The 25,188-nt window shown below is 39.8% G+C and overlaps 1 long non-coding RNA gene across 1 annotated transcript; it reads left to right on the top strand.

Moving 5' to 3' along the window:
- Positions 1-20,965: 20,965 nt before the first annotated feature.
- LOC122406684 (uncharacterized) lies at positions 20,966-24,263 on the top strand. The gene is made up of 2 exons (XR_006260047.1): positions 20,966-21,041; positions 24,022-24,263. It is a non-coding gene; the product is annotated as an uncharacterized lncRNA (long non-coding RNA).
- The last annotated feature ends 925 nt before the right edge of the window (positions 24,264-25,188 follow it).

Raw genomic sequence — 25,188 nt, 5'->3', positions numbered from 1 at the left:
TTCCTCAATGCGACGTGGATTATTCGGGAAGTCTGGCGGAATCGAGGCATCAACCCGTCGCCTATGAGACGCACAGGTGTCACCTGCGCTTCACCATTTTACTTCCTTCTTCCAACCGTTTTACTGGCCCCGCCGCGGAGGAAGCGCTTCCTACTTCCTTTCTTACGTAACCGAAAAACAAAAAGTTGGGCACACGAGGATTCGCGAAAGATTGGTTTAGCAACGGCGGCCTCTGACGCATGCACAAAATACTTTTTCAACGGTTCCTCTGGCTGTCTTCCACTTGCAGAGACTCGGGTCAACAGGTGTGCGTCCGCATTCTCTCCGGTCGAATCTCACGTCGCTCACACTTTTGTCCTCCGTTCCTTGATCCTTTGTTTTTCCTCCGTTCCCCTCCCCTTTCTCTCCATCCTTACCCACCAATATTCCCACGTCCTCGTGCAGACACATATTCCTGCATATTCATCCACTCGCTCGCCTTCGCGTACCCGCACAGAGTCAAGAAACGCTGTAATCGCATCGAGTCTCGGAGGCCTAAGTAGCCGAGTGTACAAGCTGCTGCATTAGATGCTTATCTAGTACGGCTACTTATAATAAATGAATAAATGAGAATGAGAGGAAAGGAAAATCACGGGGACGGAGATGAAACGAGGAAGAGGAGGGCGGGAAGGAGGGAAGCATTCGTATACCGGATGTATCGCTACAAGACCCAATAAATTGTAATACAAGTCTAAAATGCAAACGCATTCATACACATATTCACGTAGAATAATCTCGTTTGATGCGCGTGAAGGATTCTCCGCCTCTTTTATGGCAGCATTCTGACTCTCTCACAATCGTGTGAATTTTCATATTTAACCCTACACCTCATGTGCCTTTTTTCATACCCTCAACCTCATGACCGGGGTTCGAACGCACCCCACTTTTTTTCTGCTTATAAATCCGGTCCTACGATGCTAAACTGACTTTATCCTACACCATTTTCTTCGTTTTTTCATAACGAAAAGAATGATGTACTATAAAACTAATTTCAATTGAATTTATATATAAAGAAATCCGTCGATAATCATTCGATAATGTCGCTTGTTGGGACAGGAGCGTAGTTTGAAGTTCGCGTGAGGTGTGCTCACACCCCAGTCATGCGTTCTAGGGTTAATGCAGAGGACACCGGGCTGGTTGGCCAACTTTTCAAACTATTGCTTGTAAACAAGGAACTCAAGACGACTTCAAAAACCAAATGGTAGTCTCGAATCGAAGTAACTCTATGTTGGATAAAAATTTGAATTTTTAGATGTAGAACTTTTTTAGATGCGAGTTGAGTCGCTTTTTTGACGAACGTTTTTGTGTCAACCGACCCCACGATCGCGGCCGAGTTGACTGTGCCACTATTTTTTCCGACAATCAACCACGTAATAGTGAAATTCATAAAAATGGGGAGAGTTATCAATATTATTTATTTGACGATTCGAACAATTAATACGAAATGTTGACACGAGCTAGTAAAGATAATTTTTGTCGACGAGTGTGAGCAAAAGGAGTAATGCGTCCTCATCCTCGTCATCAAAATGAGAATTGCAGTTTTTACACACAGAATAATAGAGGACTCTTGTACATCGACACATGTGTCAGCCAACCCCATGCCACTGTTAGCCTACTTGCCCCAAACTGCCTTTTTTTGCAACAAAACGTTCTACCAGAAAATTATAGCGATAATTGAGAAAAAATACTGTGGACAATTATAGTTCAATATATGAACTTTCATGTAGAGGATTATCGTAATAATTGGAAAAAAATCGAGGCTGCAAGAGACAGATAAGGTTGGTGTAAACATTTGGTTTTGTACCTGCTGGATTTAGGAAAATTCTTCATTATTTCTGAACGACGTGTCGCTCCGTCGCGTTGAGACACGCGAACGAGAAAGAGGTTTACAATGAACAATTATATCAATCCTCTACAGGGAATGAGTAGACATGCACTTTTTAGTGCGAGCATTTTTGAATGTTTCAGAGTTGCGAAATATTTTATTTTAATTTCTATTCCCATTATTGATTCCGGACCACGATGGATGTTCGTCCTCTTTCTCGTCTCCAAAGAAATGAGTTTTAAAAAAGTTTTGTGAGTATTAAAAGATAAAATGTGAGAAGACGATGCTGCGAGACAGAAGACTTTTTTTAAATAAGAAAGTGTGGCGAAAAACGACGTTCTAGCAGGAATATTGAGCTATTCCTTGTAAAGGAATTCGTGCAAATCCAAACTGGGGCTTTGACTTTAATAGAAAATCTTGATGAAACTTCCTCGAAACGTATGCAAATAAGGAGACAAAATTATATTTACAAGGGGCCAGCGCCAAGGTTTACGAAATCGATGAGCCCTCAAATATTGGATAGGAAAGTCTACTCTTGTTTCAATCTCTGATTCACCGTTGACGCTCGTGAAAAAAAAACGACGATTGAGATTACAAAAATTCAGTCACAAAAACCTGCTCTTTTCCTGGGATTTGTCTATTTCACTAATTTCTCAACTTTCAAAATAGGCACTCTCTCTCTCTCTCTCTCTCTCTCTCGATAGGCAAAAACCCACGAAGAAGCTCCTAGCCCCGATGACTAAATAGTCCAAATGAAAATGCCATGCTTAAGGAAGTTGAGGCCGTACAGTCATTTTTTTTTACCCAAAAGTTATGACCTGTACCTTTCGAAAGTTGGGCCAGTTTACTTTACAGTTTGACAATGTTGCGTACACTTTGAAGAAGAGCTGGGAAAGGAAAGACGAAAAACTGGTGAAAGCTCAGTCGAAAACGCACGGACGGTGACGATCCTAGCCTGAAAAAACAGCACGGCAAACAGATTATTATTAATCTCAGCAAATCTTCTAATAAATCTGAAAAAATTAACATTATTCCGCAAGCCTTGCTCATGTTGCCCAAAAAATGTCATATTTTAGCATCATTTTTAACGGAGATATCACTGAATGTGTCTTGACTGGTTACACGTCATTTGGCCCAAATTGTTATCGACATTTCTCAGCAAGGCCCCTCCTAAGCTGTCTGAAAGTTTACAGATTTTTTTGTACATCTCACTTTGAGATGCAATCGGTTGAAAAGCGATGACATCATTTTCTTTCTGATGCCTCAACTCCCTTGAGCACATCACACGTAATTTCATAGCGACACTGGGGCCTCATTACATCGACGAAAGTCCTCAGCGACCGTCCTCACGAGCGGTCGAGCCAGGTCCAGGATCTTGGAGACAAGCTGATGCTGTGCATAAATCTGGTACAAAAGGGAGAAGAAATGGCACGAGGCGAATATCGGTGAGCGAGTGGAGATAGTACGAGGGAAGCATGACTCCGCGATATTGATATGGCCTGTGTACGTATACACATTTACGAATGTGCCAAGAGTTCTCGTCTCATCGGATCAGGCGATGGCGTAACGTCGAGCTCTTCAACTCGCTGCTGCAGTTGCGAGTTCTATGTATTCCCCATTATTCTTTATGGATGCATACATATAAAAATACGCTGTGGAGTGTTGGGATAGAAAATGGCGCAAGGTGAACGGGTTCAAAGCAGAGTCTCTGGCGTTCACGCCTTTATGATTCTCCGCGTCTATTACAAACAGTTTGTCCATAGAGCACTTCGGTTTAACGTGCTTTTGCACGCCTGCAATCGCTCGAGCTGTGCAGTGTGTCGCAATATTGGAGAGACTCGGCGCACACATGGATGGAGAGAGAGAGAGAGAGAGAGAGAGAGAGAGAGAGAGAGAGAGAGAGAGAGAGAGAGAGAAAGGAGGCTGCGGAGATCACAGCTCGCCCTTTTCGCGTTTGAAGCTACTGGCACTCGTCTTTTTCCTCACCGCGTACCTTTTTCTTTCCTCCTTCTCTTTCACGTTGAATACCTGCCGCCTCAAATTGTCTCGTTACTCGCCCTCTCTCTTTATTCGTTTTTTCTTCACCTCTCCTCGCTCTCCGGAGCCAAGATCCTCTTTCTCTGGGCACTTTGCTGGGGCTTGGGTAACGCGCGATGGCATATTGCACACCGGGTCTTTCGCGCTCTCTGTGCATACACACGTAAGCTGGAGACGAAAGACCATGCGAATGGGGGCCAGAGTGGCCCGCGCTCTGCCTTTCTACATGTGCTATCGACTCTTCGCACGTATAGACACACCGATTTCTCTATCTTTATGTTCATCTTCCACATCGCTTAAGGTTAGTTTGTACGCTGTTTTAACGATCGACGTACTGTTTCGCAGCGTCGCGCAGGCCAACTTTGCCTCACGGAGTTCAATCCTCTCGATATTTTTTCACACTCAATCGCATCGCGTTCATAAGTTCACACGAGGATATTGAGCAACGCGACGAAGACTCGAGACGCTGTTCGTGTGTCTGGGCGCACGTCCCTCGTTTTTCATGAGGCCTTAGGTGACAGGTGCCCGATGACATTTATTTATTACGGTCATTTGTCCTGTGGAGGAAAACTGTTACACTTCGTTAGTATCGAAATGTTGAGTCACTTGAGGGCCAATAAATAGGATGCAATTGCTTTTCGCATTGAGTCCCGTGATTATGGAAACTAAGCTGTGCTGGGTGTTCTTCATGATTTTCTTGAACTCGTTGGTGCCCCCTCGCCCCAGGAAAAACCCATTAGAATTCTTTGGCGTGTCTCTACTTTGTGGTCGCTTCGAATCCGAAGGTGCAGGTGCACACTCCGGGGCCCTTGCTCGTTCGGCACTTTGGGATCTTTTGAATGATGCTCCCGGAGAGAGAACGAGCGAGAAAAAAGCTCTTGATGCCCGGCCATTCCGAGAAGTAGATCCCTTTGAGAGCCTGGGACTCCCAGACCGAGATGCGGGGCCTCGGAAATCTTAACGGAAGAAAGGCAGAGCCCCGGAGAAAGGGAGAGGAAAAAATTATGTATGGGGGCTGCTGTGCAGTCTCCACTTGGCCAAGAGCCCGTGGCCGAGATCCATCAGCTACTTGCACCGACGAAAAAAATTTTTAAAAACATTCCCCCTCGTGGGGGACGACGAACGCGCCGTGAACGGACGATCTGTGCATCAACACTGGAAGGAAAAAAATACAGGCAGAGATTGAGGGGAAAAAAAACGCCTGCACTTTACGTGGAACATGCTAGAAAAGCCAGGCTTGATGAAAGACATTTTCTTTAGGGAGGAGAGTTCTCTGTGGCTATGTGGGCCCCATAGATTTTTGATTGCTAGTGCACCCGCGCCCGCAACAAGTGTGAGAATCTACACATGCCTGCGCGAGTCAGAAATTCTTTCGAGCCAACTTCCTTCGTGGCAGGAGCATCGAGATGAAAACTTCGGCTTTTCCTACCCTCGTCCATATACACCATCGAGAACCTCCAATATCAACTGCCTCATCAACCGTCGACTCGAATTCACAAAAGGTCGAGCTTCTTGGCTTCTCCGGGTCACCAAACTGTGGGAATTCCATGGGATTAACGACACTTTCTTTTTAAAGAAGATCATGCTCGAAAGATCGTATTTTACGGGTGTCTAAATTGGGACGATTTTTACTTCCTGATTAAAGATATCACTCTGAATTCATGTCAGAGTTATATTAATTAGAAATTCTAAATACATTTTTTCAACTTATCTTTTCACGAATTTTATTATACGAGCCATTAATTAAGCGGGGATCCATCACTGACTGAAACCGACATTTTATTCTTCCCTGGATAAAATACTATAGTTTTTTTTATTTAAAAAATTGCTTTAGAGAGGGCAAAGGGTAAACACGACGAGAAATGGATGAAGAAAAAAGTTAATAAGAAGACAGAAGGCTGTGTGTGCTTACGAGTGCTCATTTTACCAGTTTCGTTCAATCTTTAACGTAATATTTTTTTATTACTAGTAAGGCAATCGTCTCGAATTTTTTCCCAAAATTTCATTATACATCTCATTGTTTTTATGTACTTTTTCATAAACTTCGTAAGTAGCGTTTATTCGTTATATGGAAAGATGAACGATTTTTCAAGCATAGTCTCTATAACCCTGTGTATTTTTCTTCATATTTAAACACGTTTATCTCAATAACCAATGAGACGAATCCCTTAAAATTTGACATGCGTGTCAGTCGACTACTCATTTAAATTCTGTGTAAATTTCAAGACTTGCTTAAGAAAATCGTTTCGTGCATGAACTATCTTAAAAATTTGAAAACTATCAAATTTCATGTTTCAAGCGATTGAAGCTTGCAGAAGGACACGGAAGCGTGAATACATCGCTGTGCGTATTTCAGATGCAGCGGTAAGTCTTGTAAACGAAGAACTTTTAAATATCTCGATCAGATTATCAGCAGAATTATCGAAAAGTGTCTTTTTGGGATCCAATTATCTTCGATGTTTGTTACACAGTGACGAATCGATACGAACAACGGACAGCTTTATTTACCAGGGATGAGTCTGCAGTTCATCAGGCACTTTGAGAGATTCACACTATCTGAGTTCACGGATTGAGAGATCGTATCGCACCGTCCGGTTCGATACTAACTGGATGGAAGTTTAGTTCTAAATGTATCGATGCTGCGATTGTGATCTAAATGTCGACGTGCAAAGGTCGCGAGGTATTCTCTGCACAATGACAATCAATGAAGCTTAGACGTTTTCAACGTTTATAATGAAACTTCCAATCTCACGTAGGCACGGATAAGCGGTTCGGCTCGTCTTGGACGCTAGACACCATTTTTTTTTAAATATTGAACATGGAATTGAAAAAAATGGCTGCTCATGGCTCAAATCGAGTGACAATCATTGAAACATTTTTCTTCTTCGCGTTTTCTTTTGGAATTTTATTTTCTTTAGAATTATGTCCATTGATGCTTGTAAAATCCGTTTTTTCCTCAGTGAAAATTAAGGGCTATGAACAGTGTAAACGTTGGAATTTTAGTTCTTTTTTTTGTTTATTTTATAAATAAAAATTGGTTGGATGGATTTAAATAATATTTTATAGACATTTCTTTCATGGTATTTTTGTACAATGGTGTGTTGAAAATGGGCACCCCTTGAATCGACGTTGGGAGCAAAACGGAAGGAGTTTTTATCCCAGCGACTCGATTCAAATTGCATTTGGCAACTTTGTTTTTGATTCTTTTATAAACAATTTTCTACTGAGAAATCCACAAGAATTGTAATTTTTTTCCTCAAATATACGTCATGCGATAGCTAATAGCACGCACTTAAAGAATCTTTTCGGTCTTTTGTCCTGAGATGTTTCATTTGTGAGATTCGCTGTCACGCCGATTAAAGGGGCGCCATTTTCAACGCACCGTTGTACAAAAAATACCACGAAACAAATTAAAAAAAATATTTTCCAGTACTTCTGAGTACGTAAAAAATGTCTGCAAAGTTTTATTCAAATCTATCCAACAAATTTTTATTTATAAAATAAACAAAAAAACAGCTAAAATTCCAACGTTTACACTGCTGACAGCCCTCAAGTGTCGCGGTAATTGTTTCGAATTTTAGTCCAGAATCCAAGAAAATATGGTAACTTAGTCGACAAATGAAAAAAGAAGCTTTGCCTCTCGACGCTGGCGTGCTTACTGAAGTTTCACCAACCATTGAAACGCGGCTCAATTCAGATGAATTACTCGGAGTACCAAAACTTTCAGAGTCTACTACAGTGCATAGCAAAGTAAAACTAGCATCGCTATTGACGCGTTCAACAGCCGATTCGAGTGACAGAACTGCTCACGTGACAGCCTGGTGGAAATGCTAACTTTGCTGAGCCTCATCAGCGCTAAACTTTCGTTCAATTTGTCAAATCTCATTAATCCATTTGGATTTATCAGACGCAGATCCGTATGCTTTGGTGACAGAGAAAGTTGCCATTCGTGCAGGACTCTTTCGGGCAAAAGTCACTTGGAAGAATCCGTAGTAAAAAATCATTATCCCAATTATACGCCGCAATTCCCAATCGTTTTTGAAGACTCCCAAAAACCGTTTGTGTCATCACTTGGTTTATTAAGTACGCAGAAATTTAAATGCAGAGTAAATAAAATCGCTTTTTCCACCCCTAAAATTAACAAAATTCTACTCCCATTTTCAATGCACAACTTTTTTTCCGCACGCGCACCACGTCCAGTGGCCCCAACAGCTGACCAACATTTTTCAACGCCCCCACCGCGGCGGGCACAAGCACGCGGAAAGCCAGTGACAATCTCGACGACGAATTCCGAGTTAGAACGAAGGAGGCTAAGCAAATTGAGCTGTTATAAGCACTCTCGACAGAGCTTTCGGCGAATCTTGTGTGAGGAATTTCATTTAGCGATAGTGGAATAGACGATCCTGTTAAAATCGCGCGCTACCAGCAAATTCCTCTTCTACAGTCCCTACGAAATTCTCCGGTGCTGGGTATCCCATCATTGAATCCTCAATGCCGTGTTGGAGATTGTGCTTTTTTCTTCAGCCCCATCTTAATCGGGCCTGGAAACATCGTTTAAGGATTTCCTGAATTCCTGAGGAGCGTTTGCGTCACTCTTATCTACTTAGCCGTCGATCAATACTTACAGAACAAATTGTCTATAAGGAGTGTCCCAAATTTTGCACTGAGATTCACCCTCGTTTTAACAGTTTTCACTAATTAGCCTGCTCTGCAATCCTCACGTTCTATTGATTTAGAAATCTTATCACAAGTTTAACCTACGAAAAAGAGCCCACTTTTCGATACGATGTTTCACTTTATGAGTAAAAAACCTCCTGAACGTTATTTTTAAGGGAATAAAAAGAACGTTGACAAGCCTCGAGTTGCACAAAGTCTCGAAAATGTGTTAACGAGAAATGCTCATCGGGTCAGGCCCAATGAATTTTTTTCTGCTCCGCCGAACGATCTCTTCCCTGGCGAGCTTCCCCAGCTGAGTTTCCTGGAGCACAATCATAAAATAGAAAAACATTTGCACCACCATTGCGGAGGAAGAAGGCCGAGGACTTTGCCCTCCGGAATTTTCCGATCTGCGTATCTCCCCGAGTTGGAACGTGACTCCGGGAGCACCTTGTACACCGTCATCCGGATTGTATCGACACCACACGCTGTGTGGAACAATGGCGACGGAGACACGCGAGGAACGTTCCCGTTGGACTTGCCCTATCGCGCAAAAACTTCAACCGAGCGCACGATACACGAACGTATTTTCTTATCTTATGTATACGCAGGTCCAAGTTTCGCTGTAGCGTCGAGAGATTAAAATGTTGGTACGCAAGGGTCGAAAGTTCGTCGACGTGCTATTTGTGATGCTAGGGACGAAAAGAAGATCAATAAAGCAGCGATTGCTGGCGAGAAAAATGGAACCGGTGCTGGAGCGATCAGCTGATTTTTATCGTCAACTATTTGGGCCACGTGAAAGTCCCTGGCGAGTAATCGGCGTCACAAAAAACAATGGATGCGTTCGTCGTTGAGTAACGTCATTGTCCACTCAATTTTGTTCGATCGTTTAAGTGTTGCCATTTTTTTCCACAACTTCACTCCTCCTCGCGCAATTGTCTTTTCACATTTTTCCTTGCACTCCCTCATCAGTTCCGAGGACTGCGTTTCTATTCGTGGAAAATACGGTATGACAATAGGATGCATGATGAGTAACACGAGGAATCTGGAAACAGAGAGGATCTCCGCGAGCAGTCGAGAACGAGAGGTTCGCCATCGAGTTTTCATCGAGACGAAGAGAGAGAGAGAAAAAAAAAATCCCGACGAGGATTGAATACAAAGATACTGCACAAAACGGATCCGCTTATAGTGAGTAATAGCACCAAGCCTGTAGAAAAACATCCTGAAAGAAAGAGCAAGACGAACCTACCGGAAAAACGAGCGGTGGAGATGAAACTGAGAAAAAGACAGCCGGTACAAGTCAGAGCACTGCTCTACGTGTGTCGGTATGTTGAACATTAGTCATGCTACTCTGCACGAAACTGCGTCAGTGGCGCTTTTGCTGCTGGGAGAGTTAATGTCGAAGAAAAGATATCGAGACTGGCCGCACTGCAAGAGACGAAAAAACTCTCACTGCCATGCTTCTATCCCTGGCTCCTCTCAGCTCGACTTACATCTGAGTTTTTTTGTTTTGTTTTTTTTTTTTTTACTTTTTACTTTTTTTACTTTTTATTTATTTATTATTTTCAATTTTTTTCTTTTCAACTTTCAATTTCAACTTCAAATTAAATGAAAAACAAAAACGCTTTTCAGTTTATTTAAATTGTGATTATCGATGTTACTCTAACTGTGGGTATAACTCGACTGAAAACTTTGGTTGAACTGGTGAAGTTTCTTGCCCATTGATCGGTACTGATCTTTGATCGATTCATCGTCGATTTTTTCTCGAGTTTTTTAATCCCCATTTTTCTTGGACTTGTTATTAGCAGACTGCCAATCCTCCGATGCTTGGTCAACCTCTGTACCGGGCTCACTTATTTATGCGTGCCAGGAAGGAAGCGAGAAGTCTCGAGGATGCGTCGCCTCTCCCAGCTATCAACGATGACGCACACGCCACGTTTTGTGCTCAGCCGTTGAACTTGAGAGTGTGTTTTTATCATGAAGTGGCCGAGAATGATCCTTCTGCTTGGGCGCGTTTTCCAGCACGCAGAAACGATACCAAAAGTCGGTTAATTATAAAATTAATAATTATGAAAGTTGAAATTTAGGATCGCTTTTTTAACCTGGCTTGTGACGGAGCAATGGGAAATTTGTCATTCTTCGAACCTGGAGTTTTTAATTATTCACAAGAAACTCCGCGCTCATTTGATGGTCGGTGAGAAATAAAAAACTTCGGGAAAGTACTTTGTATGCAGGTACGAAGATGAGCGAGTTTTTGAACTTTCGTCTTGCCCTCGATAATAAAAAACATAGAATCGATTGAGGAAATCGAAAGCAAAACATTCCTCAAAACGAAAACATTTCGATATTGTGAAAACAGAACTAGCAATCGTCGATCTTTCGAAAAACGAGATAAAGGTTGATGTATTTTGCTACGAAACTCTGCTCTTCTCAAAACCCACTCTGCTATACGATTTTAACATGCAAAACGGTTTTTTTTACGATCTTCGAAAACCACGACAAGTTCAGAGTCTCGAAGCAAAGGATGAGTATTCATGCTGCAAACAATCACGTTCAGTGTTGACTTTGATTGACTTTAATGACTTTAACAATTTGTTTTTCAAATAATTTTACCATCAAACTCGCATTTAAAGAAAGTGTTTCGAGACCAATGATCAAATTCTAGCGACAAATCGTGATCACATGTGAACGAAGAATGTTTGAATCACTCAAACAAAATTGAATTCCTCAAACAAAATTTCTTTTTCAGCTATCGTTATGCATCAACATTTTACTGATTCAAAAAAATTAAAAAATCTGTTTGAATTACTGTGCTGGTCCACAAGCCAGAAATTTTCATATTCCAATAGAGTGGATGCAATAAAATTGTGTTTGGAAGACGAAAAATATAATGCGAACTCATCCAGAGGTGCCTGGTTTCATAATGAGTGCTCGGTTCAACAGTCAAAATATGTCAAACAGAGAAAAAAATGGTGACGAATATTTTTGTGATTCAACGACGTTAATGAACCATGCTCGCCAATAATACGATAAAATTTCATGCAGAAACGAATATTCTATAAAAATCATGTGTCCAGAACAATTATTTTAATTCCTTGAAACCGCGAGACGAAATCGAGTCTTCATGACAGGCTTGTGAGAGCCAGAGACAATTCAACGCTACGACCTTGCGTGTAGATCTTAACGATTTAAGGATCGATCGAAAAACTTACGCTCGTTACGTAAGTATACGTCATCGTGGATTGTATATTCTCACGCATCGGATTCACAAATTTGAAATGGCTCAACAAACAGCGATCCCAACATTCGACAAACGGTGAATTTTTTTTTACGATTTTTCTAATAGTTTGCAGATCACGAAATTTCGATAGAATGCCATCGTCGAGTACTTAAAAAAGAGTTTGAGGAATGAGAATTTTTATTTTTTATTTTCATTGCAGCTGTTTTTAGTTCCGGTATTGTCCAAAAAATGTTGTTGCCTCGGCAACTATCAAAATTTGTTTAATTCTTGTTGACTATATTATCACGTCATCGACCGATCGATGTGCCAGGAAGTTAATGCAAGCAAGCAATAATTCACGAAACGAAACTTTCAAAGCGGAAATCGATGCGAAAGACAAAAATATGTATTGATATGGAACCGGTTCTGGCTCGATCGTGTCTTGACTTTTTATGAACAAAAAGAAGTTTGTGCAAAAAGTATCGAGATTTTTTTTATTCTCCGCGATTCATCGCCAACAGAAACATGCGATAAAAAGACATTAGATCGAAGAGGTCGAAAACATCTCTGGTCTCCGAAGTGTAAAATGCGATGATCCCAAAATGTTTGTTGTTTGAGCAACAAACTGAAAAAAATCGAGAATTTTGCTTCTCGAAAAAATGGAGAACCAATCAGCATTTGTTTCGTTGCATTTTCATAAAGGAATTTATGAAAGTTTGTTTGAAAAAAAATTGGCTTAATTAAAAAGATTCAAGTGTACGATGCGGTTGGACCCTCTTTTGGCTTATGAGCAAAACATTTATGAAAAATAAGGGAAACACAACGCTATATGAATATATTCTGTAACGCTGAAAACCGACTTTGAAACTCAAATGTCTCGGCAAATATTACGATGCGCCAAAAATCCCTTCACAGGGCCTCTTGTCAAGTCAAAAAAAAGGTCTGTGCGAAATTTGAAGCCAATCAAAGGCAACCGGTATTTGGAAGTTTATCCTTCATTTGCTATCAAGAGACGTACGTGGCGACGACTTGACGTCGAGTACAAAAAAGCGAGCGCGAGCCCCACGCCATACTTTTAAATACGCAAATATGAAGAATGAGTGTTCAAACACAAGAATATCGCAGGTTGCTATCGATGGAACAACGATGAAGAAAATATTCGCCCGTGGCAGAATGAAATTCATTGGAAATTTTCATCATGCAAAACGACAAAATGATGGTACAGAAAAAATAAATACTTGAGAAGCAACACGCTCGTACGAATAATTTCAATGAGCGATCACAAAATCGGTATGACTTCGAGTTCGGTGACGATCGATATCTTCAAATATGTTTAATCAATCGATAGTTATCCAATTTATTTCTGCTATACATTTTCATATGCGAGTAGCAATAAAATTTGTTCCATCTTTATGATGAATGAATTGATTGTTGTCCGCTCCACTTTGTTGCTGTTGTTTTCAATTTTAAACAAAATTATCGGAGTTTTCACTTAGGAAAATATTTGGAGATATTTTGAATGATTAAAATCCAAATCGTTCAATAAAAGTTGGTTTTTATTTTTCTTTATTAATCAATGGACGTCAGCTTGGCTCATGCGGACATCAATACACCCAAAAAAATGGCTCAATGTTTAAAATACTAACAAATTGCAATTGACATAAATTAAAATAAAATATATTTATTGATTCATTAGAATAGAATGAAACAAAGTTTGATACACGAAACGGAACGCCGGAGACTGCGCATTTTTTTACTGGCTTTCGAAATATCTTCGAGTCGGTTTCTTTCGTCAATCGATATCTTGCCAGTAAAGGGAATTCGAAAATTGCGTTGGAACGCTTTTTCTCCTCGAGCGCTAATAATGTTTGCTCTCTGATCAGTCTTTGGGTTCAACTTGACGCGATCCTCGTTTATTTTCGTAACGGATTTAACAGGATAATGTAAGGAGTTAAAAGGAGCACGAGTTCTCGAGAAAACAGCGTTGAGGATCGATAAATCAAGACATTTATCGGTGTCGAAGCCCGCCACACTGTTTCATTACCCATACATTGCACACGACGTATAAATACGAGAGTTCGAGCGGGTCGCGATCGTGGGACGGATCTTCGCTTTCGCCGGAAGTGCATTCGCATATATGCATGCGCTGTGAGATCGAAACTGTTCCATATACTTGGTACTCGTGTACTCGTACGTAATGTAGGGGAGACCGGGGCAAAACGGAGTATTTAAGGCGACACTTGCGATCTTCAAAGGTTCGAGTGCCACGATTTTTATTAATTTTCACACAAAAATTGTTTTTGGTACAGAACTGGGGTACACTCGAAATTAGTGATGCAATCTTGATTCGGCGTTTTCGAACTTTGTCACCTTTTTTCCCACGTAATCGGAAAGTGGACACTTTTTTTCAATTTTGACAAGAAAAAATTGGTCAAATACGAGAAAAAAAATCTTTATTCTTTGTGTATCACGTTTTTTCTCCTTCTCCCCTTAACGTGATACGTAAAAGAAATTGGAAATGGGCGTTTTTTCATGAATTGTACATTTTCGTCTGTCTCACGTAAAGAGATAACGATATTTGCTAAACGCCGTGGAAATATTAGAACAGAATGTTCTCCCGGCATTTCGAATGTGCTTTTACAGAGGTTCATTATATTCGAGGAAAATGATTATAAAAATTTTATTTCTCCAACTAATCTTCATAGCAACGGCCTTCAAATTTGTTACATCGACTTACGTAATATGCGATATCAGGATGCCAAGCTGAACAAATATTCCACACGAAAAAGTAGGTGAGAACTGGTTGAATAGTCCACGCTGTACACACGCATTTAAGCATATTTTTCTACGTATGTATGCGTGCGTGCTTCTGTACGAGTTGGGGAAAATTTACATTAGAGACGATACGAATATCCAGATAAATGACGTGGGAGTCGAACGTCGTTCGAACTTGGAAGGTTTTTAAATAATTTCATAAAATAAAGAAACTTTTTTTTTGATAAATGGGTCATTCTTTGAATTGAGTATTAACATTATCGATTGGTGTTGACAGTGCAGATAGTCACACTGCCCTTGACTAGTTTCAATATGTATAGAGAAATATAGATATAAAAGAGAAAAAAAGGAACAAACGAAGTGGAGAAGTTTGTTGACTTGGAGACAGTTTTTTTTCGACGAACGGTTAAAAAGGACGTAAAGTTTATCGGGATATTTAGATAGTTTACGTAATATTGTTATTTTGTGTTATAATTAAGGTCTTTACCTTAAAAATTGTACTTAAGCGGCCAAGGAAATACGAGGTTTCTTGACACGATGAAATTTACATGCGTGTGTGATTGAACGAATCAGTGATGAGGTGATTTTTTCATTTATTTGAATTAGGTTTAATCAAGATTTTGTCAGGTAATTTAATAAAAGTTGTCCTTTATAATTTACATTTCTATTGGAGCAGTCTTACAACCATCGTTCGATTACCTCAATTCTATAGTTATGTTCCATCAATAAATTCTCAAATTCTCAAACTGGAGCAAGGCACTGTACATCATTGTTTCACACGAGTCTCGCAGAAAGTCTCTTCTCGTGTGAGTTTTGTCTCCGGATCAATTATCATGATTGCTTCAACTTAATCACTGAATCCTGGTCAAATTCTTATTGCATTTCAGAAACCATAAATTTCCTTGAACAAAAAGGCCTCGTTTTAAGGGATCTACCTTAATTGGACCGGCAAAAAAGGACTATTTTCACAAATACACAACATTTTTTTTAGTATTTATTTTACCCAGTTTTCGTACAGAAAAATAGGAGAGAAGACAGGTCCAGAAAAAAGATGGCTGTCCACTGTTGATAAAATCTCTGGAATGATCGGAGAAAAAAAATCGGTTTTAGATTCAATAGGTAAATGGAGATAGCGCGTATCATACGATTTTCGATTTTTCCAAAAATGACAATATGACCGCCGTTTTTCCAAAAACTACGAAAAAGCACGTTTTTTTTCGTCGTTTTTTTGAAAAAAAAGTAGTTCCACTAAAAAATTCAAAATTCGTATAATATGCGCTACAGCTATAGTCATAAAGAACACGTGGCAAAATTTAGGTAAGGATCGGTTCAATAGTTTCGGAGATTTTTATAAAATTTTAGTATCACACTTTTAGATATTTATACGTTCGAAAAATGCAATAAAAATATCGATTTTTTGAAAATTCCAAGTAGGGTAAACCCCTTAACAGAAGAAAAATACCAGAAATTACGAATGAAATATGCTTCACTTCTGGGCGAAAAATATGACGAGGAACTAAAACTCGACGGAGTAACATCGCCAGCACGAAATTGAAGTATGCACACCGCGGAGCGATCGATTGGCTCACAATCGATTTTCTTTCCTCGCGATATATCTATAATAAGGAAAACAGTATACATATTTGGAGGTAAGAGTGTGTGCGAAGGAAACTTTCGCGTAATCGAAAGCTACAATACAGACGGTTGGAGCTCTCGCTAACCTCTCGCATATGGTGTATACGGAGTCGATCGCGGTTTCGTTCGCCGTTGAATCGGCCCCGCGAGACTGTACGAAAAGGCATAAACTCGATCGCGAGGAGTCGCGGAGAAGTGACTTACGCAACCGGCGACTGCCGTACGGAGCGCGCGCGCTGCCGTACAAGACGCCTGAAAATCGACCCGGATTACACGCGCAAACTTGCATTAAACCTTCCTCGCGACAAGGTGGAAACGAGCGAAGCGCTTTTCAGAGGCTGCGTAAACATTTTTATCAAATTTTTTTGTCAATCGACTCCGAGAGGATTTTCAATGATAAAAACCGGTTTTCCGCGGCTCAGGGAAACCTGCTGGTTCTCGAGAGCCGGTGAATCGAGAGGGGCTCACGAGCAGGCTTTTCGAAAACCTGCCAACAAATTTAGTCCCTTTAGACCACTGTGTTATCTCTCGTGTTTTTTCTTTTTCGTTTGAATAACTAAAATGCGTCGTTTCGAGCGTATTTTTCGGATGAGTTTCCGGGTAAGGTTCAACAATATTTGTCTATTATGCAAATGTCGATAGCGTGTTTAGCCTCTATGAGGAAAATAAAACAGCCAACCGTCCGCGACGTCCGACGCTTATTGGAAATATCGAAATTTCGTCCAGGCGTTTTTTATCTCCCAGACACTCGATGAAATTGCTCACCATTTTTATACTTCAGTCCAAACCTCACGACCATAAGATACCTATTTTCATCTCGAATTACACATTGAGGGGTCGATCCCAATTTGACGGGCATAAAAATGACTATTTTCACGAATTTATTTGACCGGTATAAATTATAAATATGAATATAAAAAGTGTTAAGTCTCAAAAATACACTCTTAAAATATGCAAAAATTTTTTTTTTCACATTCATTTTACTCGGTTCTCGTTCAGAAAAATGAAGGAGAAAACAGGTCCAAAAAAAGATGGGTGTGCGCTGTTGATAAAATCTCTGAAATCGATGATCGGAGAAAAAAAAATGGTTTTTGATTCAACAGGTAAATGGCTATAGCGCGTTTCATACGATTTTCGATTTTTCCAAAAATGACAAAATGGCGGCCGTTTTTCCAAAAACTACGAAAAAGCACGTTTTTTTTCATAGTTTTGTCCAAAATAAATAGTTGCACTAAAAATTTCAAAAAAACGTCGCTCAAAAGTACACTTGAACTGCTCAGATCTTTATAAAACATTAGTATGATACTTTTAAATATGTATACTTTCGAAAAATGCAATAAAAAAACCGAATTTTTGAATATTCTAATTAGCGTAGACCCCTTAAATTTATGCACGTGTTACGATAGCGGTAGAGATAGAAAATAATTCGCTCAATTTTGCAGGGAAAAAGTGATCGTAAACTTATCCTATTACATGTCCTCATGGAATCAATTAGAAAATCGAAATACTTCAAGTTTTTCGTCCGCTATTAAAATCTAAAAAATAGTCTGTAAGCGCGTCATAAAAATGCGTTGCATCATTTCTCGAGTTAACGCGATTCCAGGCTTCGTTTATGACTCACAACTTTTTAAAATCTTTTCGAATATTTAAAGCAGCCAACTTTTATCACCCTCGCCTTAAGGGGGTGGTAATTGACGCTCTTTGAATATTTTTCTACAATAAGAACAAGTGCAATAATGCGACAAAAGCCGGGACGATATACAAGGAAGACGGAAAATCGAGGTGGCACGTTGAGCGTGTCGAATATTTACGAGAGAGTGTATGAGCCTGAGTTACTCTCGCTCTGACCCAAGAACCGTGACAGAAGTATCGTGCTCGCCGGAGCGCACAGCCCCGCTCGCCACGAGACGATGCTTCTTCGTTCGGCCACTCCAAATTAACGCAAAACAAAATTATAATACACGCTTCATGAGAAGCATTTCGATACCTTTTCAATATAAGCAACTCAATTTACTAACTAAATTCAAATGAAAACATACGAATAAAGTCGTCACTTGGCCCCGCTCAGCAGAATTTTGTAGTAGGGAGTCCTGTCGGGTCGAGTAACCGCGATGAAAATCCAAATTTTATTTACATTCCAGCCAATTTTGGTTGGTTCTATTTTTCAAATAATTTCTTTTAGCTTTTCATAAACATCGTTGTTCCCATCGGTAACGATGAGTTCTGGCGTGTGCGGTGAATTGCTCCGTATACGAATGTCGCAGTGACTTTGCATCTGGATAATTTAAGGATCACGCGACGGTCGACATTTCCGGGTCACCCACTTCAAAGGGGTTTACAGAAATGACCTTTTTCCACCTTTCGAGAAAAAGAGAGCAAAACTTGAGCAAAAAATTTGGATTTAAGGTACTCCTTTCGCATGAGCGTATTTTTTGGTAGCGCAAATCGGGGCCCTTGAAATTTGGACCGATTACTAACCTCTGAGAAGTCAGGGTTATGTAGGAAAAGCTTTTGCTTCTGCCATTTTTCCAACTTCTGTCGTTGATCTTTTAAGCGTTCGCTAACCTTTTATTTTTATCGTCCTCGTGGATTCCTTACATTTTTTTCTACCTGCGAGACAGTTTGCGTCAGGAATTTAGAATTATTTAGTATACGAATTGTTGAATAGAAATTTGATGGAAGCTCGAAATTTTACGATTTTTGTTTCAATTCTTCATTAAGGAGTTTCGATACCTGTTAACAAATTTTAAGAAATTGATAAAACTTGGTGATAATGTTCTTCAACCTAACGCGCAAAAGCTCAATTTTTTTCGAAATCTTCTTCTACATAGTTATCGAGTAATAAAGCATTAAAGCAAAGTTCTTAAGCCCGGAATGTATATTTATATATATTGAAACGCTATGCTCATACACACGTGATCTTTCGAGTTCAATTACTCGATAACGGTGTAGAAGAAAAGTCTAAAAAAAATATGCATTGTCGAATTTGGTACTAAAGAATATGCTCACAAAATTTTATAAAATTCTGAACTTTTTGAATTTTTTCATGTTCTAAACATGGCTTAGCATGACAACATTGTATCGACTGGACCGAAACTCCTTAAAGTTCGATAACCTGACCTGAAATTTGGCCAGTCTATTCGCATGCACTTTTACTCAACTGTTATTTAAAATCAGTTATTTTCAGAGTATTCGGGTTCGTGAAAGGAATACCTTAGGCTCGAACTTGACAAAATTGCTGTTTTACTGTACCTGCATGCATCAACGGTCCTATATAAAGTGTACACGCTACTTGGGACTCGTAGATATAGGAGAATATATAGAAACAGCATCAAGAGAGCTGTGGGAGAGGACGAGAAGTCAGCCAGGCATGTCCGAAGGAAAGGAAGCTCCGCGAACCTCAGTTCCGCTGGCTCGTTGCTGCTCCTCGTCGTCGTAGAATCCTACGGGGATTGTCTTTTCCTAATACCCATTCTGCTCGTTCCGTTGTGTCGAACCTCATCCTCGTTCGCATTTCGCATCGTTGCTGTTTACAAGCTCGATTGTTGTAAGTACAGGAAGGTACGCTGGCTTCGACCTCGATTGCGATTGTGGCTTCTTTCAATATTTCATAACCCGACGATACCTACAGCGTTCGGACTAGCCGGTCCGGGTCCCGGAAATCAAGTTTTGGGTGAAAAACGCACAATTTTTTGAGACTCCAAATATTTCGATACCGTCGATCAGAGACTTGGAAAAACGATGAAATTTGGCCGAAGGATTTGATGGATTCGTGAGCTCAAATTGCGAGTTAACGGTGTGACGAAATAAACTACGAAATGCGTCAAGTATCTCGAGTGGAATTGCGATTTTTTTCATTTTTCTTTCCAAAACACTTTCAGAAGCTCATTTTCCTAAATTCGAGATAACGAAGATCGACGCTGGCACACTTTTAGGTATCTCGATGTGAGCAGGGACTTCGTTCAGGTCTTTTTGTCACTGTTAACCACAGGCAGGAACATTTGACATGTTCTCCATGCAACTCTCTCTTGAGCCGATACAGCGCTTGGTTTGATTAAGGAGGTTCGAGCGTATCTTATGAAAAAAGTTGTTTCCAACTTTGCATTTTTTTCCGATATGCCGATGACTCGCCGTCTCGAAATTGAGATATTTATTGTTGAAGTTCGCATAATTTTTTGCAATCTTCCATAAGAGCCCAGCGCTCTTCAACAAGATTCACGCAAATTTTCAATTCATCAACTCGGAGTAATAAAATCTAATAATTTTCGTTTGGTATCGTACACATATCGTTTGAACTACCTTAAATGGCATTCATCACGCTCTCTCCTTATCGACACAATACCGAATCGCTGCGTCAACAATCTTGTCAGTCGATTAAGGACTCGCCTCTTGAAAATTCGGCGGCTCAATCGCCTCAAGCATCCATTATAGTCCCTTAAGGCTATGGATTCCATGACATTTCTTCGTAGCAGAGTAGCGCGGCAACATTAACTCGTACCCATAAGCCGGGCGTCTTGCGGTATAACTCTGTAAGACAAGATATCGATTGCGTAACTATCGTCGTCAATATTATGCAACGCAAACGATTTCCTGTCGTTATCTAACACTCCGGGGTCTCGCGAGCATCGTGAACTTTCTCTCTTCCTCTCACTTTTACTCTCCTCCGTTTCCAATCTTTCGCTCTTTCTTTTCCTCGCTCCGCGGGCCCTCCAACTTCAACAGCTTACGCGATGATAAAACTTACGAACGCGAAACTCATCGCGTACAACCGAATCGTCGATTTGTCAGTGCAGGCGCAATCTCTCGGTTTCTTCGATCACGTTGCTTGGGATGAGAAACCCAGAGCGTGTTCGGGTGAGCACAAAACATTTCGAAGTCTTCAATGACTTCGTATCCGGGCAATATTGGGAAGCGTATTCCATCGCTGTTCACGATATCTTTTTGATGGGCTTAACGATTGTTATTTTACTCGAATCGAATTATGGAAAAGCTACTCGACATCAGCAGGCCAATGTGACAAAAATATCTTTGAGTGTCGTTACACGATGGAATTAGCGCATCGGGTTTCAGGGTGTTTTTTAAGGTAGATCATGCCCGTAGAATCGTATTTCATGGCTGTCTAAATTGGGTCGATTTTTACGTCCTAATTAACGATATTATCACTCTAAATTCATGTCAGAGTTATTTATTCGAAGTTGTAAATACATTTTTTCAACTTATCTTTGCACGAATGTAATTGTACAAGCCAATAATTAATCGGGGGGATCCATCACTGATTGAAACCAAAATTTTATTCGTCCCTGGCTAAAATACTATAATTTTTTACGTAAAAAAACACTTTAGAGAACGAAAAGGGAAAACACAAAAGGAAATGGACCGAGAAAAAAGTGTTAATAAAAAAAAAGAAGGCTGTGACAGGAATGGGTCAAGCCAAGAAGAAACGAAATGCCGAAATAAGCAAATGTCGTTCAATCTTTAAAGTAATATATTTTTATTACCAGTAAGACAATCGTCTTGAATTTTTTCCCAGACCTTCATTATATACTCCATTGTTATCGTGTACTTTTTCATAAACTTCGTAAGAAGCGTTCATTCGTTATTTGGAAAGGTAAACGATTTTTTAAGCATAGTCTCTATAACCCTGTGTATTTTTCTTCATATTTAAACACGTTTATCTAAATAACCAATAAGACGAAGCCCTTTAAATTTGATATGCGTGTCAGTCGACTACTCATTTAAATTCTGTGTAAATTTCAAGACTTGCTTAATAAAATCGTTTCGTGCACGAAGTACCTTAAGCTTCTTTGATTTTTCTGGAAATGTTTTCTTTTTAAATCAATAAAACATTTGAGCTTTTGCACAGAACAGTTATCTCGTGAATTTTTTAAGGGGCGTTTACACAGGGCCGTAGTTTTCGTCGCAGCTTTCTATACGAATCGAATTTTATTTTTATCTCCGATTAAAATTTTGATACAAAATAGATTCCCAAAAAAGTTCCATCAGTCGTATTACACGTTATTGATATCATTGTCAGATATAACCCAGTGTCAGGCGACATCGCTGTGTTGAAAATTTATCATTCGTTTGATCTAATCATATCACTCTGTGACGAGTACCACTCAATATATTACAATGTTATTTACTATTCAATACTTTTATCAATTTTATTATGCGACAATGTTGAGAAACCGATTCTACGAGGAGACTCCGATCGCTGAGAACCTGCCTTTGGGCATTAAAATATGTTCTGGGTCCACTCAACGTCACAGACGAGCAAGGACGTTCAACTTTTTGTTCAAATTTATTTGAATCAATAAATGAGAGAATAAGTGCGTCGAAGAATTGCAGAAAAAGTTGTATTTCTTGATACTATTACGCAGATGAACTTTTCAGTACTTTGGAATTTCCTCCTTCGCCTTAACACGGAATTTCTAAATTGGTTGCACAGAAAAATTTCAATAAAGTATCCCCAGGATTTATTTTCACTTTATCAGAGCTCTCGTCCATGCGCACACGACAATGCTGCATGCTAATGCTCGAAAGTGTCGCTGATGCAATACCGCATACGTTCTTGGAGTTCGCGACACATAAATTGCGTATTTTTTCCCGCTGCGGTAAGCACCCCTTAACTACTCGCTAGTCCAGCCTTGGATCTCGGCTGTTACATGTTTCGTGCACACAAGATCGTTAAATCTTTCAATTATACAGGGTGTGCTCAATTATGTAATTACATTTTTCGAAACCGTAAAAAACTGGAGTTTCGAATAAAAATATATTTTTATCTCTGGAAAGCAGCCATTTTGGGCCCTCTGACAAGAATTCTAGCCCCGAGTGGACTTTCGGGCAGCAACAGATAGAGTTTAAATCCCTCCTCGTCATCACTCATCTGAGAATTTCTCCAGGGAATGATAATTCGAATGAGACTGCAACCTCGATCATCCCAAGCTCGTTTTAAGCAAAAATTCTCACAGTGCGACAATTCTATCATTCACGTGGGCCACAGTCCGAAAAATCGAGGTTGCAGTGTAGCCCAAAACCTGGAAAAGAACGAAAACCTTGTAAAATCTACGCGAAGATTAAACACGTTCGAAGAAGTTTGAGCACCCTTCGCAAATTTCTTAGCCACGGACGAACGAGAGAGTTTTTGATGAAAATTAAATCGCTCAATTTTCGGACACCCTGTACAGAGTCGCGGAGCGGTTTCGCCGTAAATCGTTAATGCGAATGAGTCTCCGATTGTATGGGTGAGCGCGAGATCGGGATCAGAGATCACAATTCGTTTATAATTTCATAAATGTAATATGCACGTAGCCATAAATGTGTATCGATATTCGAGAACGATTTTTGTAGGATCGGACAGAATTGTGACCAAGTACGAAAACCGTGCGAACAATCTAAAACATGTAACTTTTCGTCGTTTTAAAATAACTGCGAAAGCAGTTGACGACAGAAGAATTCGTCCGAGCAATACCGGATGCAGAGAAGTGTTCGAGGATCTTTCACACACGCGATTATCAGAGCTCGCGAGAGGCCGGATAAACGAAGATTCGGTAATCGATTTATCCGCCTTAAATATATCTTATCGGATTGCGAATGTGGGCTGGACTGGGAGTATCATCGATCTTGGACTCCAATTTGGACCTTGATCATTGTTTCCTTGACGCACGAGCCTCATTGTCTTGAAGTGTTGTTGTCAAGGTGATGAAAAAATGAACTTTCGTCGTGATAACAAAAAATCAAATGAAAAATAAACCATTCTTCGAAAAACTATTGAAATTTAATATTTAATCAAAAGTACAAAATTGGATTTCGTTGAATTTTAATCCTTTTTCAGCTCTCGTTACAGCTGCACTGTGGATTTCGTCGCGAGTTATCTCCTCCAGGTATATGGAGCGGTGTTCAAACTTTTATAAAATCCCCAGGGAGAGATTATAGCGAAGCGATTATGTACAGCACACACCGGTGAGCGAGAAGCTGTCTGCCCACACGTGTCTTCGACCTCGTGACTATTTATGCGTTATACGGATGTAGCATATGCAGGCAGAATAAAATACGTGCAAAATGCATGAAAACTCACAACCGCTGATGTTCAAAATGAATAATTATGAATAAAAAATAGATCGAAAGTATTGACAATTATTATTTAAATTCCCGATGGCGGAATACTGGGCAGTATTAACCATGAAAAATGTGTTCACTGGAGCAGTACCAATATGCGAAAAAATGCTTCGAAATCTCTTTTTTTTTGACGTTTATTTAAAAAAAAAATTTGTATATATTTTATTTATTTAATTAGTTAATAGTTAGTTCGAAAGTTCAATTATTTAGTTGATAACGCACAACTGAATATCTCGTCACAATAATAATGTGAAAAAACGAAGAAAATCAATAATTTATTAAAATTTGATAACACAGTTGTATTCGTTATGAAATTACAACGAATGATTTGAATCATGAAAGTGCTGGCATGGAAGGATTTGTGCTGTGTTTCTGTTCTTCGATTGAGCGGTTCACCACATTCTGTTTCCTGTTTAACAGCTGTGCGAGCCTCGAAATGTCTTTATCTATTGCGAAGGAATAGCGTTGGAAAGATTGAGAAGTGAGAGTTTCTCACACCTGTGACCTGCGTAGCTTCCCCCTCACACGGTGAAGCTCCATCTGTGGATACTGTTTTTGTTTCTTGTCGATATTTTTCTTGCTAATGACTTTCCCTTTTTCGTCACTTCAGTAACGCCGATAATATCATTATTCGTGAATCCCAAACAATTTCTCGACAATAATCTAGTGAAATGTCGAAATTGTCAAAATTGAAACATTGCTTTTTCCTTGTACAAAAATCTTGAGAAAATGAGCAAACCCAGTAAATTTCTACACTGAGAAATAAAATTGTTGATCCAACAACAATTGGTGTTGTTGGAAAAGTTTTCAACTGTAACGTTTTCGGGGATAATGAATCTGCAGTTTGATCTAAAATTCTTTTGCCCGTCTAATGGTCTGATCA

The sequence above is a fragment of the Venturia canescens genome, chromosome 2 (genome assembly GCF_019457755.1).
Source record: "Venturia canescens isolate UGA chromosome 2, ASM1945775v1, whole genome shotgun sequence".
NCBI lineage: Eukaryota > Metazoa > Arthropoda > Insecta > Hymenoptera > Ichneumonidae > Venturia > Venturia canescens.
Note: the sequence above shows the minus strand (reverse complement) of the source record. Positions and strands in the feature narration are given on the sequence as shown.